We start from the raw sequence: 19769 nt of genomic DNA, 5'->3' as shown, positions 1-19769 counted from the left end.
ACATCATAAACCACTTTCTCAAATAGCTATCTTCTAGTTTATATCTCAGGATATTGGCATTTTCGGCTATGTCCTCATGAACTCCCGAATATCCCTTTGGAAATTCTACAAAAGGAGAATTTCTAGCCTGCTGAATGAAAAGAAAGTTTTAACTCTATGAGATAAATGCACACATAATAAAACTGTTTCTCAGAAACATTCTTTATAGTTTTCATCTAAAGAGATTTTTCTTTATCATCATATTCCTCAATGCACTCCAGAATGTGCATTTGCAGAATGTACAAAAAGTGTTTTCAAACTGCTGAATGAAAAAGCAAGGTTTAACTCTGAGACATGAATGCACACATCACAAACCGGGTTTTCAGATAGCTTCCTTCTAGTGTTTACCATGGGACATTAATTTTTTCACCATTGGCCTCCATGACCTCCCAAATGTGCTTTTGCCGAATGGACATAAACTGTTTCTGAACTGCTGAATCACTAGAAAGTTTTAACTCTGTGAGATGAGTGCACATGTCACAAAGCAGTTTCTCAGATAGTTTTTCCAATTTTTTATCTGAAGATATTTTATTTTCCAACAGAGGCCTAAATGCGCACCAAAATAACCCCTTATATATTCTTAAAAAAAGTTTTTACAAACTACTGAATGAAAAGAAAATTTTAACAATGCAAAATGAATGCACACATCAAAAATTGGTTTCTCAGATAGATTTCTTTTAGTTTTTATACTGAGATGTTCGGGGTTTTCTTTGAAATTGATATAAATGAGCTTCAAAATGTACATTCAAACAATGGGCAAAAGCAGGGTTTCCAAATTGCTGAATGAAAAGAAAGGTTTAGTTATGCTAGATGAATGCACACATCTCATATTGTTTTTTTAGTTTGCTTCCTTCTAGTTTTTCATCCCAGGATATTCGTTTCTTCACCTTTGGCTTCGATGAGCTTTCAAACGTCCATTTGGAGAATGGACAAAAACAGTTTTTCCAAAAGGCTCAATCCAAAGAAAGGTTTAACTCCCTGAGATGAATGCACACATCACAAAGCAGGTTCTCAGAGACGTTCTTTATAGTTTTTATCTGAAGATATTTTCATTTTCACTGTAGGCCTTACTGTGCTCACAAGTATCCTTTCACAGATACTACAAAAAGAGTATTTCCAAACTGTTGAATCAAAAGGATGGTTTAACTCTGTGACATGAATGCACACATAACAAAACAGTTTCCCAGAAAGTTTCTTTCTAATTTTGAATTGAAGATATTTTCTTTTTCACCACAGGCCTCAATGTGCTTCCAAATGTCCCTTCATATATTCTGCAAAAACAGTATTTCCAAACTGCTGAATGAACAGAAAGGTTTAACTCTGTGAGATGAATGAACTCATCAAAAAGCAGTTTCTCTGATAGCTTCCTTCTAGTTTTTATCCTGGGATATTCACTTTTTCACCACTGGCCTCAATGAACACTGAAATGGCCTCAATGAGTTCCAAAAGTCCATTCAGAGAATGGACAAAAATAGTTTTTCCAAACTGCTGAATGAAAAGAAACGTTTATCTCTGTGAGATGAATGCACACATCAGGAAGCAGTTTCACAGATAGCTTCCTTCTAGTTTTTAATCCTAGGACATTCACTTTTTCGCCATTGGCCTCAATGAACACCAAAATGTCCATTTGCAGAATGGACAAAAACAGTTTTTCCAAATGTCTCAATCAAAAGAAAAGTTTAACTCTGCAAGATGAATGCACATATCACAAAGCAGTTTCTCAGATAGCTTCTTTCTAGTTTTTATCCTTGGATATTTGCTTTTTCACAATTGACCTCAATGAGCTCCCAAATGCCGATTCACCAAATGTACAGAAACAGTGTTTCCAAACTGTTGAATCAAAAGAATGGTTTAACTGCATGAGGTGAATGCACACATGACAAAGTTGTTTCCCAGAAAGCTTACTTCTAGTTTTTGTCTGGATATATTTTCTTTTTCACCATAGGCCTCAATGCACTTCAAAATAACCATTAATACATTCTGCAAAAACAGTGTTTCCAAACTGCTGAATGAAAACAAACGTTTAACTCTGCAAGATGAATGCACACATCACAAAGCAGTTTCTCAGATAGCTTCCTTCTAGTTTTTATCTGAAGACATTTTCTTTTTCAACCTAGGCCTCAATGCACTCCAAAATACCCCTTCATGGATTCTTAAAAAATATTCTTTCCAAACTGCTCAATGAAATCAAAGGTTTAACTCTGCAAGATATATATACACCTTGCAATGCATTTTCTCAGATAGCTTCCACTATCTGACACTGTGGATAGTTTTTATCTGGGGACTTTCGATTTTTTACCTTTGGCCTCAATGAGGTCTCAAATGTCCATTCACAGAATGGACAAAACATTGTTAGATAAATGCACACATCCCAAAATGGTTCCTCAGACAGCTTCCTTCCTGTTTTCATCCTAGCATATTAGCTTTTTACCTATTGGCTTTCATTTGCAAAAAAAAAATCCACTCACAGAATGGACAAAAACAGTCTTTTCATACAACTGAATCAAAAGAGAGGTTTAACACTGAGAAATATATGAACACATCACAAAGCAGATTCTCAGAAAGCTTCTTTCTGGTTTTTATGTGAAGATATTTTCTTTTTCATACTAGACCTCAATGTGCTCCCAAATATCCCTTCAAAGATACTACATCAAGAGTGTTTCCAAAGTCCTGAATGAAAACATATGTTTATCTCTGCGAAATTAGTTCACACATCACAATGCAGTTTCTCTGTTAACTTCCTCTTAGTTTTTGTCCTCAGATATTCACTTTTTTGTCATTGGACTCAAAGATCTCCCAAATTTCCACTCTTAGATGGACATAAACAATGTTTCTAAACTGCTGAATCAAAAGAAAGTTTTAACTCTGAGATGAATGCACACATCACAAAGTGGTTTCTCAGATAGATTCCTTCTAGTTTCTATCATGGGATATTCGCTTTTTTGTCATTGGACTCAATGAGCTCCCAGGTGTCCATTTGCACAATTGACAAAAAGAGTGGTTCCAAAATACTGAATGAAAAGCAAGGTTTAATTCTGTTAGATGAATGCAAACATCACAAAGTGGTATCTCTGATAGCTTCCTTCTAGTTTTTATACTGGGATATTCACTATTTTGCTATTGGCTTCAATGAGCTTCCAAATGTCCATTGACAGAGTGGACAAAACAGTGTGAGATGAATGCACACATCACAGAGCAATTTCTCAGATTGCTTCCTTCTAGTCTTTATCCTGGGATATTCGCTTTTTTGACATTGGCCTCAAATAGCTTCCAAATGTCCATTCGCAGAATGGACAAAAACAGTGTTTCTAAATTGTTGAATCAAAAACAAGATTTATCTCTGTGAGATAAATGCACAGATCACAAAGCAGTTTCTCAGATAGACTCTTTCTAGTTTTTATCCTGGGATATTGACTTTATCACCATTGGTCTCAATGAACTCTGAAGTGTCCATTTGCAGAACAGATGAAAACAGGCTTTCCAAACTGCTGAATCAAAATAAATGTTTACCACTGTGAGATGAATGTGTACATCAGAAAAGAGTTTCTCAGAATGCTTCTCTATAGTTTTAATCTGAAGATATTTTCTTTTTCCGTATGTTTCATTGTGCTACCAAATATCCTTTTGCAAATTCTACAGAAAGTGTTTCCAAATTGCTGAATGAAAAGAAACGTTTAACTCTACAAGATGGATGCACACATCACAAATCACAAAGCAGTTTCTCCTATAGCTCCCTCCTTTTTGTTTTTTTATCCTGGGATATTCGCATTTTCTCCATTCTCCTCAATGAGGTCCTAAATGTCCATTTACAGAATGGACAAAAACCGTGTTTCCACACTGCTGAGTGAAAAGAAATTTTTAACACTGTGAGATGAATGCAAAAACCATAAAGCAGTTTCTCAGAATTCTTCTTTCTAGTTTTAACCTGAAGATACTTACTTTTTCACCTTAAGCCTCAATGCGCTCCCATATATTCCTTTACAACGTCTATAAAAACAGTGTTACCAAACTGCTGAATTAAAGAAATGCTTAACTGTGTGAGGTGAATGTACACATAACAAAACAGTTTACCAGATAGTTTCCTTCTAGTTTTTATTCCAGGATATTCAATTTTTGCCATTAGCTTCAGTGACCTCCCAAATGTCCTCTTGCAGAATGGACAAAAACAGTGTTTCCAAACTGCTGAATCAAAAGAAATGAATAATTTTGTGAGATCAATGCACCTATCACAAAGCAGTTTTTCAGAAATCTTCTTTCGAGTTTTTATCTGAAGGTATTTTCTTTTCCACCATGGGGCTCAATGAGTTCCCAAGTGTCTACTCACAGAATAGAAAAAAACAGTGTTTCCAAATTGCTGAATGAAAAGAAAGGTTTAGCTCTCTGAGATGAATGCACACAGCCCAAAGCAGTTTCTCAGTAAGCTTCTTTCTAATTTTTATCCGAAGATATTTTCTTTTTCATCATAGTCCTCAATGTGCTCCCAAATGTCTATTCACAGATTCTACAAAAACAGTTTCTAAACTGCTGAAAGGAAAGAAAGATTTAACACCTCGAGCTGAATGCACACTGACATGAAGCGGTTTCTCAGACAGCTTCCTTCTACTTTTTATCCTGGTATATTTCCTTTTTGCTATTGACCTCAATGAACTCCCAAATGTCCATTTGCAGAATGGACAAAAAGTGTATTCCCGAACTGCTGAGTCAAAGTAAACATTGAACTATGTGAGATGAATGAATGCACCACAAGGTGGTTTCTCACATAACTTCCTTCTAGTTTTTATCCTGGGATGTAAACTTTTTCAAACATAGCCTCAATGAGCACCGAAATGTACTTTTGTAAAATAAACAAAAATAGTGTTTCCAAACTGCTGAGTCAAGAGAGTTTTAACTCTGTGAGGTCAATGCACACATCACAAAGAAATTTCTCCGAAAGCTTCTTTCTATATAATATCTGAAGATATTTTCTTTTTCACCAATGGCTTCAATGAGCTCCCAAGTGTCCGTTCACAGAATGGACAAAAGCAGCACTTCCAAACTGCTGACACCAAAGAAAGGTTTAATTCTTCAAGGTGAATGCACACATCCTAAGTGTTTTGTCAGATAACTTCTTTCTAGTTTTTATCCTGTGGTATTCCCCTTTTCACCATTTGCCATAAGGAGCTCCCAATATCATTTCACAGAATGGATAAAAACATTGTTTCCAAACTGCTGAATCACAAGAAAGTTTACCTCTTCCAGATGAATGCATGCATCACAAAGCGGTTTCTCACAAAGTGTCCTTCTAATTTTTATCCTGGAATATTCATTTTTTTGCCATTCACTCAATAAGCTCCCAAATGTCCATTTGCAGATTCTACAAAAACAGTGTTTCCAAACTGCTGAAAGGAAAGAAAGATTTAACTCCTTGAGTTGAATGCACACATCACAAAGCGGCTTCTAAGGTAGGTTCCTTTCAGTTTTTAATCCTGTGATATTCTCTTTTTAGCCATTGGCAATTTCTCAGAAAGCTTCTTTCTAGTTTTCATCTAAAGAGATTTCCTTTTTCACCATAGGCCTCAATGCACTTCCAAAGTTCCATTTGCAGATTCACAATGGCTATTCGCAGAATGGACAAAACAGTGTTTCCAAACTGCTGAATCAGAAGTAAGGTTTAACTATGCAACATGAATGCACACATCACAAAGTGGTTTCTCAGATAACTTCCTTCTAGTTTTTATCCTGGGACAATCAATTCTTTGCCATGGGCCTCAAAGAGGCCCAAATGTCCATTCACAAATGGACAAAAACAGTGTTTCAACAATGCTGAATCAAAGGAAATGTTTAACTTGGTTTGATAGAAGGTTATTTCCTCTTTATCTGGGAATATTCTGTTTTTCATGATAAGCTTCACTGGGCTCCCAAATGTCCCTTCACAGTTTTTACAGAAAGAGTGTTTCCAACATTCTGAACGAAATTAAGGTTTACCTCTGTGAGATAAGTTCACATATAAAAAAGCAATTTCACAGATAGCTTCTTTCTAGTTTATCTCAGGAGATATACAGTTTTTCATTATAGGTGTCACAGAACCCCCAAATGTTCCTTTGCAGTTTTTACAAAAAGACAGTTAACAACCCGCTGAATCAGAAGAAAGGTTTATCTCTGTGAGATGAATGCAGATATCACAATGAAGTTTCACAGATAGCTTCTTTCTAGTTTTCATCTGAGGATATGCAGTTTTTTCTTCTAGGGAAATATGCATTTTCTTCTAAGAAATATGCATTTCTTCTCAATGGGCTTTCAAATATCATTAAACGGATTCTACCAAAAACAAACAACAACAACAAAAAACCCGTATCCAACCTGGCAAATAAAAACACAGTGTAACCCTGTGAGATAAATGCACACATCACAAAGTGGTTTCACACATAGCTTCTTTTTATTTTTTTTTTATGGGAATATGTTTTTTTCACAATAGGCTTCACCAGGTTCATAATTGTCCCTTCCCATTTCCTACAAAAAGACTGTTTCCAACTTGCTGAATCAAAAGAAAGGCTGAACTCTGTGAGATGAATGCACACATTGCAAAGCAGCTTCACAGATAAATTGTTTCTGGTTTTTATCTGGGGATATTCTTTTTTTGCTTATAGGCGTCAAATGCATTTCAAATGTCCCTTTGCAGATTCAACAAAAAGTCTCTTTCCAACTTGACGAATCAAAAGAAAGGATTAACTCTGTGAGCTGAATATGTACATCACAAAACACTTTCATAGATAGCTTTTTTCTAGTTTTTATCTGGGAATATTCTGTTTTCCACTATAGGCTTTCCTGGGTTAACAAATGTCCCTTCACAGATTCTACAAGATGGTTTCCAACCAGCTGAATTAAAAGAAAAGTTTAATACTGTGAGTTGAATGTTCACATCACAATGCAGTTTCTCAGACAGCTTCTTTCTAGTTTTTTCAGGGGATTTTTTTTTTCACAGTAGGGTTCACTGGCCTCTGGTATTACATTTTGCAGATTCTACAAAAATCTATTTCCAACCTGCTGAATGAAAAGAAAATTTAAATTTTGTGAATTGAATACACACACCATAAAGCAGATTCACAGATAGCTTCCTTCTAAGTTATATTTGGGGATATTCTGTTTTCCACTATAGGCTTCAAGGATTCCTCAATGTCCCTTTGTAGATTGCACAAAAAGAGAGTTTCCAACCTGCTGAGTCAAAAGTAAGATGTATCTCTGTGAGTTAAAGGAGAACATGGTAAATCAGTTTCACAGATAACTTCTTTCTGGTTTTCAACTGGGGATATTTGTTTTTTCCTTATATCCCTCATTGGGCTCCAAGACATTCTTTCACAGATTCCAGAAAAAGATGGTACTAACCTACCGAATCAAATGAAAAATTTAACAATGTGAGATGAATGCATACATCAAAAAGTGGTTTTGCAGATAGCTTATTTCTAGTGTATATCAGGGGATATTCAATTTTTCACTCTAGGCTTCACTGGGCTTCAATACTTCCCTTCACAGATTCTACAAAAAGACTGTTTCCAAACTGCTGAGTCAAAAGAAATGTTTAACTCTGTGAGATAAATGAACACATCACAAAGCAGTTTCAGAGATAGATTCCTTCCAGTTTTTGTCAGGAGATATTCTGTTTTTCATTATCTGCTTGACTAGTCACCAAAATAGCCCTTTGAAGATTCTACAAAAAGACTGTTTCCAAACTGCTGAGCCAAAAGAAATTTTAATGTTTTGAGGTGAATGCACACATTGCAAAGCGGCTTCACAGTTAGCTACTTCCTGGGTTTTATCTCAGTATATTCAGTTTTTCCATGTGAACCTCAATGGGTTTCCAAATGTCCTTTGCAGATTCTATAAAAAGACTGTTTCCAACCTGCTGAAATAAAAGAAATTTTAAAATGTGAAAGATGAATGCTCACATCATAAATCCGTGTCACTGATGGATTCTATATAGTTTTATATGTGTGTGTGTGTGTTTTTTTTACTATAGGATTCAATTGGTTCTCACAAGTCTATTCACAGATTCTACAAAAAGACTGTTTTCAATCTGCTGAATCAAAAGAAAGATTTAACTTTGTGAGATAACTGTACACATTAAAAAGAAGTTTCACAGTTAGATTATTTCTAGGTTTTATGTGGGGATATTCAGTTTTTTCATATAGGCATAAATGGATTCTCAAATATCCCTTTGCAGATTCTAAAGAAAGACTGTTTCCAACCTGCAGAAACAAAAGAATGGTTTTACCTCTGTGAGATGAACACATACATGAAAAAGCGGTTTCACAGATAGCTTTTTTTGTAGTTTTTATCTAGGGATATTCTTTTTTCTATATAGGCCTCAATAAGCTCAAAAATGTCCCTTCCCAGATGCTACAAATATTTTGATTTTTCCTATGGGCCACAATAGGCTCCCAAATGTCCCTTTGCACATCCTACAAAGCAATTAATTGCAAGCTGCTGAATTGAAAGAACAGTTTACCACTGTGAGATGAATGAACACATTGAATATCAATTTCACAGTTTCTTTCTAGATTTTGTCTGGAGATATTATGTTTTTCAATATATGCATCAATGTGCTCCCAAATGTGCCTTGACAGATTCTACCATAGCCCTATGCATATTCCCCAAAAAGACTGTTGCCAACTTAGTGAATGAAAAGAATGGTTTATTTCTGTGAGATGAATGCACGCATTTTAAAGTAGTTTTACAGATAGCTTTCTTTCTTTTTTTTTTTAATCATCGTATATTCAATTTTCACTAAAGCTTCACTGGGCTCCCAAATGTCCTTCGCAGATTCTACAATAAGAATCTTTACAACCTGCTGGATCAAAATAATTTTAAAAATCTTTAACACTGTGAGATAAATGAATTCATTGAAAAGAGGTTTCATAGTTATTCAGTTTACTACAGACATCACTGGGTTCCCTTATGTCCCTTTGCAGATTCAACAAAAAGACTGTTTCCAACCTGGAGAATGAAAGGTAAGGTTTCACTCTGTGAGAAAGATGCACATATTGTGCAGCAGCTTTACAGATAGCTTCTTTCTAGTTTTTATCTAGGGACTTTCCTTTTTCCTTTTATGCCTCAATGAAATCCAAAATATCCAAAATATCCAGCTGCATCCATGTCCCTGCAAAAGACACGAACTCATCCTTTTTTATGGCTGCATAGTATTCCATGGTGTGTATGTGTCACATTTTCTTAATACAGTCTGTCACTGATGGACATTTGGGTTGATTCCAAGTCTTTGTTATTGTGAATATTGCCACAATAAACATACCTGCTGATTCTAAAATGTAGTTTAAATCTGTGAGTTGATTGCACACATCAAAAGCCATTTCACAGATAGCTTCTTTCTAGTTTTTATATGGAAAAATTCAATGTTTCCTTATATGTCTCAAAAAGCTTTCAAGTGTTCCTTCACAGATTGCACAAAAAGACTGTTTCCAAAATGCCAAATCAAAAGAAAGATTTAACTCTGTGAAATGAATGCAGACATCACAAAGCTGTTTCACAGATAGCTTCTTTCTAGTTTTTATCAGGACATATCCCGTTTTTCACTGTAGACTTCACTGGGCTCTCATATGTCCCTTCGCAGATTTTGCAAAAAGATTGTTTCTAACCTGCTGAATCAAAATAAAGGTTTAATTGTGTGAGATACATGGACACACCACAAAACGATTTTACAAGTAGCTTCTTTCTAGTTTTTCTCAGGAAATATTGGTTTTTTTCACTATAGGCTTATCTGGGCTTCCAAATGTCCATTCACAGCAGTTTCACAAATAACTTCTTTTTAGCTTGTGTGAGTGGTATTCAAGTTTTCACTACAGGCTTCACAATGCTCCTAAATGTCCCTTCACAGTTTCTACAAAAAGACTGTTTCCAATCTGCTGAATCAAAAGAAAGATGTAACTCTTTCAATGAATGCACATATCACAAAGCAATTTCACAGACAGCTTCTTTCTAGTTTTTAATCAGGGGATATTTTATTTTTCACTATAGGTTTCACTGGCCTCCCAAATATCCTTTTGCATTATTTACAAAAGACTCTTTCCAATTTGCTGAATCAAAATAAATATTTAACTCTGTGACATGAATGCACACATCACAAAGCGGTTTTACATATTCCTTCTTTCTAGTTTTTATATGTGGATATTAGCTTTTTTAAATAGGCCCCAAAGGGCTTACAAATATGTCTTCCAGATTCCACAAAAAGATGGTTTTCAAACTGCTGAATCAAAAGAAAGGTTTAAACCTGTGAGATGAATGCACAGATCACAAAGCTGTTTCACAGATAGCTTCTCTCTAAGTTTTATCAGTCTATATTCTGTTTTTCACTATAGGAATCACTGTGTTCCCAAATTTCCCTTCACAGATTCTACAAAAATACTGTTTCCAATCTGTTGATTGATAAGAGAGGTTTAACTTTGTGACATAAATGTGCATGTCACAATGCAGTTTCACAGATAACTTCTTTCTTGTTTTTATCATGCTATATTCAGTTTTTCAATTCAGGCTTCACTGGGATCCCAAATATCACTTTGCAGTTTCTACAAAAAAACTGATTCCAACATGCTGAATAAAAAAAAAAAAAAAAAAAAAAGGCTAAGTCAGTGAGATGAATGCACACATCACAAACTGTTTCACAAATGCCTTCTTTCTACTTCTTATCTGGAAATATTCCTTTTTCTTCATAGGTCACAATGGGCTACAAAATCTTTCTTCACAGATTCTACAAAGAGTGTGTTTAACTGCTGAATAAAAATAAAGGTATAACTCTTTGAAACGAATGCACAAATCACAATGTGGTTTCAGAGATAGCTTCTATCTGTTTTTTATCTGGGGATATTCCCCTTTCCCTTATGACTCAAAGGGCTTTAAAATGTCCCTTCAGATATTCTACAAAAAGTCTGTTTCCAATGCACTGAATCAAAAGAGTGATTTATCTCTGTGAGGTGAATGCACACATCACAAAGTGGTTTCACAGATAGCTTCATTCTAGTGTTTTTTGGGGGGATGTTTGGTTTTTAACTATAGGCTTCACTAGGCCCTCAAATGTGCCTTCACAGATTCTACAAAAAGACTGTTTCCCACCAGCTGAATCAAGAGAAAGCATTAACTCTGTGAGATAAATCCACACATCATAGAGCGTTTTGACAGACAGCTTCCTAGTTTTTATCAAGTCATATTAGGTTTTTTCCTATAGGCTTCAATGGGATCTCAAATGTCCTTTCGCAGATTCTACAAATAGACGGTGTCCAACCTGCAGAATCAAAGAGAGATTTATCTCTGTTACATAAATGCACACATACCAAAGCCAACAAAGCCATTTCACAGATAGCTTCATTCTGGTTTTTATCAGGGAATATTTTGTTTTTTATTATAGGCTTCACTGGGATCCCAGATGTCCCTTCACGGATTCTACAAAAAGATTCTTTCTAATCTGCTGACTGAAAAGAAATGTTTAATTCTGAGATGAATGCACACATCACAAAGCAGTTTCACAGTTAGTTTTTTTCTAGGATTTATCTGAAAATATTCAGTTTTTCCATACAGGCTTCAATGGGCTCCTAAATGTACTTTTCCAGATTCTGTAGAAAGACTGTTTCCAAACTGCTGAAACAAAAGAAATATTTAACTCTCTGAAATAAACAAACACACTACAAAGCAGTTTCAAGATAGATTTTTTAAGTTTTTGTATGCAAATATTTGATTTTTCACTCTAGGCTTCAATGGGCTCACAAATGCTCCTCCCCAGATTCTACAACAAGACTGTACCAACCTGCTGAATCAAAAGAAAGGTTTAACTCTGTGAGATGAGTGCACACATCACAAAGAAGTTTAACAGTTTGCTTTTTTCTAGGTTTTATCAGGAAATATTCAATTTTTCCAGATAGGCCTCAATGAGCTCCCAAACATTCCCTCACAGATTATACAAAATGTCATACCAACCTTGTGAATCAAAAGAAAGGTTAAACTCTGTGAGATAAATGCATACATGACAAAGCAGTTTCACGCATAGCTTATTTCCAGGTTTTATCTGGAAATATTTGGTTTTTCAATATAGGCTTCACTGGACTCCCAAATGTCTTCTCGCAGATTCTACAAAAAGACTGTTTCCAACTTGCTGAATAAATAGAAATGTTTACCTCTGTGTGATAAATATACATATTGCAAAGCTGTTTCACAGATAGCTTCTTTATAGTTTTTATCAGGGGATATTCTGTTTTTTGCTATAGGCCTAATTGAGTTCTCAAATGTCCCTTCTTAGACTGTACAAAAAGACAGTTTCCAAAATGCTGAACCAAAAGAAAGGTTTAACTCTTTGAGATGAATGCAGACATCACAAAGTGGTTTCACATTTAGCTTTATTCTAGGTTTTATCAGGGGATATTCTGTTTTTCACTATAGGCTTCACTAGACTTCCAAATCTAGTTTCTCCTTATCAGCCTCAAAGAGCTCATAAATGTCCCTTCACAGATTCTACAAGAAGACAATATCCAACGTGCTGAATCAAAAGAAATATTGAACTATGTGAGATGAATGCAAACATCACAAAGCAGTTTCACACGTAATTTCTTCCTAGTTTGTATAAGGAGATATTTGGTTTTTCACTATAGATTTCACTGGTCTCCCAAGAGATCCTTGGCAGATTCCACAAAAAGACTCTTTCTTACATACTGAATCAAAAGAGAGGTTTAACTGTGAGATGAATGCACACATCACAAAGCAGCTCCACACATAGCTTTTTGTTAGGCAGGAATCTAGACCCAACATGGTGGTATCACCTGGCATGGCAGGCCCTTTGTTAGGTCTTCCTATAGGCCCTTTGTTAGGACTTCCTGCCCTTCACTTCCTGCTAAGACTCTCAGCTCAAGAAAAAAGCCTGCACCGCCAAAGAACCCCTGCTCTGCACGAGCTCCTGGACACGCCATTCCCCAGAAATTGGAATCTAACTCAGGAAAACTGAGACCTACAAACCCCGCCTACCTCACCCTATAGAAGGTCCCTGATACCCACCTCGAGCACGACTTCCTTGGCCCTCCCACTAGAGGACTGGTAAACCTTGCCAGGGAGCCCAATAAAGGCTACCTTTGTTCTCATCTGCCTCGTGTCTTCTTGCTTGGCTCCCCATTTACATTACATTGGTTCCAAAACCCTGGAGGAGACCCCTCCCCCAACCCCTGCCGGTCCAGGTAGGCTCTCCTCTCCTCTGAGCCGGGACCTCCTCTCCACGCCGGGAGCCATTTTCACCAAAATCAGGACTTGATTCGATCACTGCTGGGTAAATTTTCCCCCATCTTGCAGGCCCCGGGAATCCCTGCCCAAAATGCGTGGCTGCGTCAGGGTTTCTCCCCTCCATCACTTGTGACTCCAGCACCAGGAACTAGAGACATCCAACCTCCCCGGAAGCCACTGTACCCCACACTCCACGTGACAGTGGGAGGATGCTCCTGTTGCCTCCGGACTGCCCGCCTCAGGACCATAGGGGCTGCCTAGTCCAAACCAGACCCAAAATCCCCTCTGGGGTGCCTCTTGGCTAATTTCCAGACTTTGAGTCTCAGCCAAGACCTAAAATGAAAGCAGCTTATTTTCTTCTGCACAGTGGCATGGCTGCAGTATAAATTGGACAATAAGTCTCAGTGGCCTGCAGAGGGCACTCTAGACTTTACCATTCTTGTGGGTCTGACCAGCTTCTGCAAGAGACTAGGCAAATGGTCTGAGGTACCCTATGTTCAGGCCTTTTTGGGACTTGCGTTCCTGCCCGGACGTCTGTGCCCAATGTTTGTTGGCCCAAGTCTTGCTCACGAAATCTACTTCCTCAAGCAAGGAGAAGGGTGATTCTTCCTCTTTCTCTGAGCCTCCTGATACTCTTTCCCTGCCCCCCCTTCGGTCCCCCACTCAACCTCCCCCTTACCCTGACCCGTCGTTGTCTCTGTCCTCATCGGCACCACCCCTTCCCCCACCTCTTCTGTGTCCCCACCAAACCTGATGGACCCAGTCTCTCCTGCCTCCTTCTCCTCACCAGTCTCAGCCCATACCCGGTCCAGGACCGACCTCCTGTGCCCCTTGCGGGAAGTGGCAGGTGCCAAAGGAGTGGTCCGGGTCCATGTGCCGTTTTTGCTGGCAGACCTAAGATTGAAGAGTGTGTAGGCTCTTTCTCAGCCAACCCCACTCTGTATATCAAAGAGTTCAGATACCTATGCCAGGCGTATGACCTCACCTGGCATGATCTCCATGTCGTTATGACCTCAACCCTGTCCCGTGAGGAATGGGAGCATATCCTAGCAGTACCCAGGCAGCACGCAGACCAGGTTCATTTAACTGACCCCGCCATGCCAGTCGGCACTGAGGCAGTGCCCTCGGCCAAGCCCAACTGGGACTATCAGGTTGGGCAGGCAGGCCACTGCTGCCTAGACATGATGGTCCAGTGCCTTCTTGCCGGCATGCAGGCAGCCTCCAATAAGTCAGTCAACTTTGATAAATTAAAGGAGGTGGTCCAAGGCTCAGATGAGAATCTGGCCGTCTTTCTTAACCAACTGATGGAGGCACTCATTCAGTACACCTGTCTTGACCCTGCCTCCCCCGCAGGAGGAACCATCTTAGCTATGCACTTTATTTCTCAGTCAGCTCCAGATATCTAGAAAAAATTTAAAACGGTAGAGGACGGCCCTCAAACTCCCATCCAGGATTTAGTCAAACTGGTCTTCAAGGTCTACAACTCCAGAGAGGAAGCCACTGAAGCCCAGTGACAGGCGAGGCTAAAACAGAAGGTAGACCTCCAAACACAGGCCTTGGTAGCAGCCCTGACGCCGGCTGGCTCCAGGAGCTCTCAGAGAGGAGGTACTTCCCAAGCGCCACCTGGTGCCTGCTTCAAGTGCAGCAACGAAGGCCACTGGGCCAAGCAGTGCCCCAACCAAAAGGAGCCAACTTGCGCCTGTCTGAGCTGTCAGCAAATGGGCCACTGGAAGTCAGACTGCCCCAACCAGAGGACGGTCACTATGCCTCCACGTGATGACCCTCCTCCAGGTACCGGAGGTGCCTTCCAGCTCCTCGACACCGACAAAGATTGAAGAAGCCCAGACTCAGGAACCCGTCTTACTCTCACCGAGCACAGGGTTATGCTCCAGGTAGCAGGTAAGTCTATTTCCTTCCTTTTGGCCCTGGGGCTACCTACTCTGTTTTGCCTTCCTTCAGTGGCCCCAGCCACCCCTCCGCTGTTACGGTCATGGAAATTGATGGCACTCCCTCCACCTACTGCCAGACTCCTCCTCTGTCTTGCCACCTGGATGGCTCCCTTTTCTCACACTCATTTCTCATCATTCCTTCATGCCCAGTCCCTTTGTTAGGATGAGACCTCCTCTTCAAGCTAGGGGCCTCAGTTCACTTCCAGCCCAATCCCTCCCCACACCTCGCATTCCTCTTTCCCCTCCTCTCACCTGATAAACCCTGCCAGGCTGACCCCCCACTCCCGTTTCCAGTCCCCATTAACCCTAAGGTGTAGGACACCTCCACCGCGATCATTGCCCAGCACTATACTCCAGTCTGCATCCGGCTGAAGGACCCCTCCAAGTTTCCCTCTAGACCCCAGTTCCCTATCTCCCTTGAGCACCGACAGGGACTAAAACCCATCATCAAGTGTCTGCTCCAGCAACACATTCTAGTCCCTGCCAACTCACCATGCAATACTCCTATCCTACCTGTACAGAAAAGCTCCGGGGCCTACCGCCTCGTGCAGGATCTACGCCTCATCAATGAGGCAGTAGTCCCCAACTTTCCAGTTGTTCCTAACCCATATATGCTTCTCTCACGCATTCCCCCTGATACCACTCATTTTACTGTCCTTGACCTAAAGGATGCCTTCTTCACCATTCCCCTACATCCCAACTGTCACTTTCTGTTTGCCTTTATATGGGAAGATCCAGACACTCATATTTCTTCCCAGCTGACTTGGACTGTTTTGCCTCGAGGGTTCCGAGATAGCCCCCATTTTTTCAGACAGGCACTGGCACAGGATGTTGTCCTCTGTCCCCTTACCCACAGCACACTATTGCTATATGTAGATGACTTATTGCTATGTAGTCCCTCCTGGGAGAGCTTCCTTGCAGATACTGCTACACTTTTAAATTTTCTTGGCAACCGAGGTTACCAGGTTACCCCAGCCAAGGCTCAGCTTTGCACCCCTACTGTCATCTACCTAGGTATACTCCTCACACCCACTACAAAAAGCCTCACAGTGGATAGAATAAGCCTCATTGAAACTCTCCAGCCTCCTCAGGATGCAGAAGAGATCTTGTCCTTCCTAGGACTGGTAAGGTATTTCAGGCATCGGATCCCCAACTTCGGGGTCTTAGCCAAGCCCATCTACCAGGCTGCCAAGGAAGTGCCCGCTGGACTGCTGTCTGACCCCTCATTGGTTGTCAACTCTTTCAGGAAGCTTCAGGACTGTCTCCTTTCTGCCCCTGCTCTCTCTCTCCCCAACCCCTTCCAGCCTTTTCATCTATTCACCGATGAGTGCCAAAAGGTAGCTAATGGCCTCCTAGCCCAGTCGGTTGGGTCCACATACCAGGCTGTGGCCTATCTCTCCAAGCAGTTAGACTCCACAGTCCAGGGCTGGCAACCTTGTCTGCGAGCCCTGGCAGCTGCCACAGAACTTACCAAGGAGACCCTCAAGCTCACCCTAGGGCATCCTCTCACTGTCTACTCTTCTCACTAACTGTCAGATCTCATCACACCCAAGTGTCTCAGCCACCTCACCCCATCCTGGCTTTAACAGTTTCACTTGCTATTCATTGAAAATCCTCACATCACCTTCACCACCTCACCCCCTCTAAACCCTGCTACCCTCTTGCCCACTCCAGGATGCGATTCCAGCCCTGCACATCCCTGCCCGGAGGTTCTCACCACCTTGCCGCCTGCTCACTTCAGCCTTTCCGAACAGCCATTAGAACACCCAGGCTGTACCTAGTTCATGGACGGGAGCTGTGTCTTAACCCCCGATGGCCACCAGCAGGTGGCCTATGCCGTCGTAACAGCAATCCAGACAGTCGAAACCAGGCCCTTGCCTTTAGGCGCCACCTCCCAGAAGGCTGAACTCACTGCCCTTACTCATGCCTTACTTCTCTCCAAAGGGCAGTGAGTTAATATCTACATGGACTCTAAATATGCCTACCTTATTGCACACACTCACTCCCTTCTCTGGCAAGATTGTGGGTTCCTTACCACCAAAGGGATGCCAGTAGTCAATGGACCACTTATAAAGAGGTTGCTTGATGCCCTCCAGGCCCCTAAGGAAGTAGCCATCATCCACTGTAAAAGCCACCAGCATTCTAAGGACCCTGTGTCGCAGGGTAACAACCTAGCTGATTCCACCGCATGGGCCACTGCCCTCATTTCCTCCCCTGCCCCAGCGCCTTTACTCTTTCTTTCCCCCACATATTCTCCCGACTACTATCCCCAGGAACTTCAAACCCTGATGGCCCATCCCAGTGCTACCCAGAGTGAGGATAGGTGCGTGTTCATTGACAGCTGAGTAGCGCTCCCTCAGACTCAGGCAGTGCGTATATTGACCAACATACACCACTCTCTCCACATAGGGCCTAAGGCTATGTATAACTTCCTGGAACCCATCCTTCACATCCCCTCACTACAGGCCCAAATTAGGAAGGTACATCAGCAATGTGCCACCTGTTCGGCCGTTAACCCCCAAGGTAGGCTCAGGCACCCAGGGCCCACTCATCAGCTAAGGGGCCACCAGCCAGGGGAAGATTGGCAACTTGATTTTACCCACATGCCCCAGCATAAAAAATCCCACTACCTGCTGACCTTGGTTGACACCTTCTCAGGATGGATCGAGGCTTTCCTCACCACTCGAGAGATTGCAGAAGTCCAGGCAACCATTCTCCTGGAGCACATCATCCCCAGGTTCAGTCTCCCCCGAACCATCCAATCAGACAATGGTCCGGCTTTCATTTCCAAACTCACCCGGGTGACCGCACTCCAGATTACCTGGAAGCTCCACATTCCCTACCATCCACAGTCGTCTGGAAAGGTAGAATGCGCAAACGGTCTCCTTAAACTGCATCTAACCAAGCTCACTCTAGAAACCTGCCTCTTGTGGGTGACTCTCCTTCCCTTGGCTCTTACTCATCTTAGGGCAGCTTCGCAGATCCCTGCAGGGCTCAGTCCTTTTGAGCTGCTGTACGGATGCCCATTTCTCTTCCAGGAGCTGCCAGCCCTCTCCCCTCCCTTAGGCTCCTACCTCCCTTACTTAATCCTTCTTCGCGAGCTTCTGAGAAAACACATGGACCAGTGTCTCCCTGCACCTGTGTCCCCAAACCTCGAGAATCCCACCGTCATAGCACCTGGAGATCTGGTCCTGGTCAAGCAGCTGCAACCCCGAGCCTTATCTCTGCAGTGGGAAGGACCATACACTGTGATCCTTACCACTCCCACCACTGCCAAACTCCTTGGTCTTCCCTCCTGGTATCACCTGTTCCAGCTGAAAAAGGTGCCCACCCAACATGATTCCAATTGGACGACTCAGGTTGTTACCCCTACCAAGTTACGACTCACACAAACAGGTAACAACCATCTGCCTAGCCTTCCTTGGCCATCTAGTCCTCCCAAGTCTAGGTAAGACTTCTGCCCAAACTCCCCCCACCAATCCATTCCAGTGGAGGTTCTACCTTTCCAAGACCTGGACCCAAGAAAATAGCGGGGCCCAAGAAAGGAGCGGGGGCTCCCTTACCATAGCCACAGTAGACTACCAGCCCCTGGGGTGCCAAAGCCAAGTAACCTTTAACTTCTTCTCCTTCCAAAGCATTCCCCAAAAATACCCCCTCTGTACCCAGTCATTTGTTTCATATATGATCAGACAAACGATGCCTGTCAATCCACTTAGGTTGAGACCAATGGAGGTTGTCCTTATCACTACTGCAACATACACTGGACCCATCCATACAACAGAGGAACCCTCTGGCAGCAGCCCACTTCCTCTGTGTGACTGGTTAGGAGCAACACGTATGACAAGTTGACATTTCGGGACAAGTGGACATTTTTCCTCACCATCCCTGACCCTTGGGACCTGAGGTGGACATCAGGGGTTGAGGCCAGCCTTTATCGAGGGGCCTGTGACTCCTATCCCATGGCCCAACTCAAGATCTTTAGGTCCTAGGTCAGGGTCGTGAGCAGCCTTGTCAGCCTGGCCTCTGACATCAAACAACAGGAAAAGGCCATCTCAGCTCAGCTGACCCAGGCAGCAAGCTCCAGGAGAGCAGCAACCCTTTTTCCTGGCTAACCCTAGTCAAGGAAGGGGCTCAAGTAGTGCAAATGGCCAGTATACACAACATCTCTCGTTGTTTCCTGTGTGCAACCTTGAATAGGCCCCCACTGGTTGCAGTACCCTTACCCAGCCCTTTTAACTCCTCTAACCTAACCCTCTCCTTTCCCCTTCCAGCCAAACTCTGGGGGAAGTCCCCTTGTTCCAAGACCAGCTTAGACAACAACTCCCCTTTTGCTCTTCCACCTCCAATGCTTCCTGGTGCAACCGGACAGGATCTGTGCCTCCAAATCTAACTGCACCCCCTAGGTAGGTATTTTTGGTGTAATTCCACCCTGTCAAAAACTCTCAAGGCTTCCAACACTACCCTATGCATTTCTATCTCCCTAATCCCCAGCCTTACCCTGTACAGTGAGGCTGAGCTATCCTCCCTTCTGCCTCTTGC

Source organism: Rhinopithecus roxellana, chromosome 2 (genome assembly GCF_007565055.1).
Source record: "Rhinopithecus roxellana isolate Shanxi Qingling chromosome 2, ASM756505v1, whole genome shotgun sequence".
Lineage (NCBI taxonomy): Eukaryota > Metazoa > Chordata > Mammalia > Primates > Cercopithecidae > Rhinopithecus > Rhinopithecus roxellana.
This window is presented reverse-complemented; position numbering follows the sequence as displayed.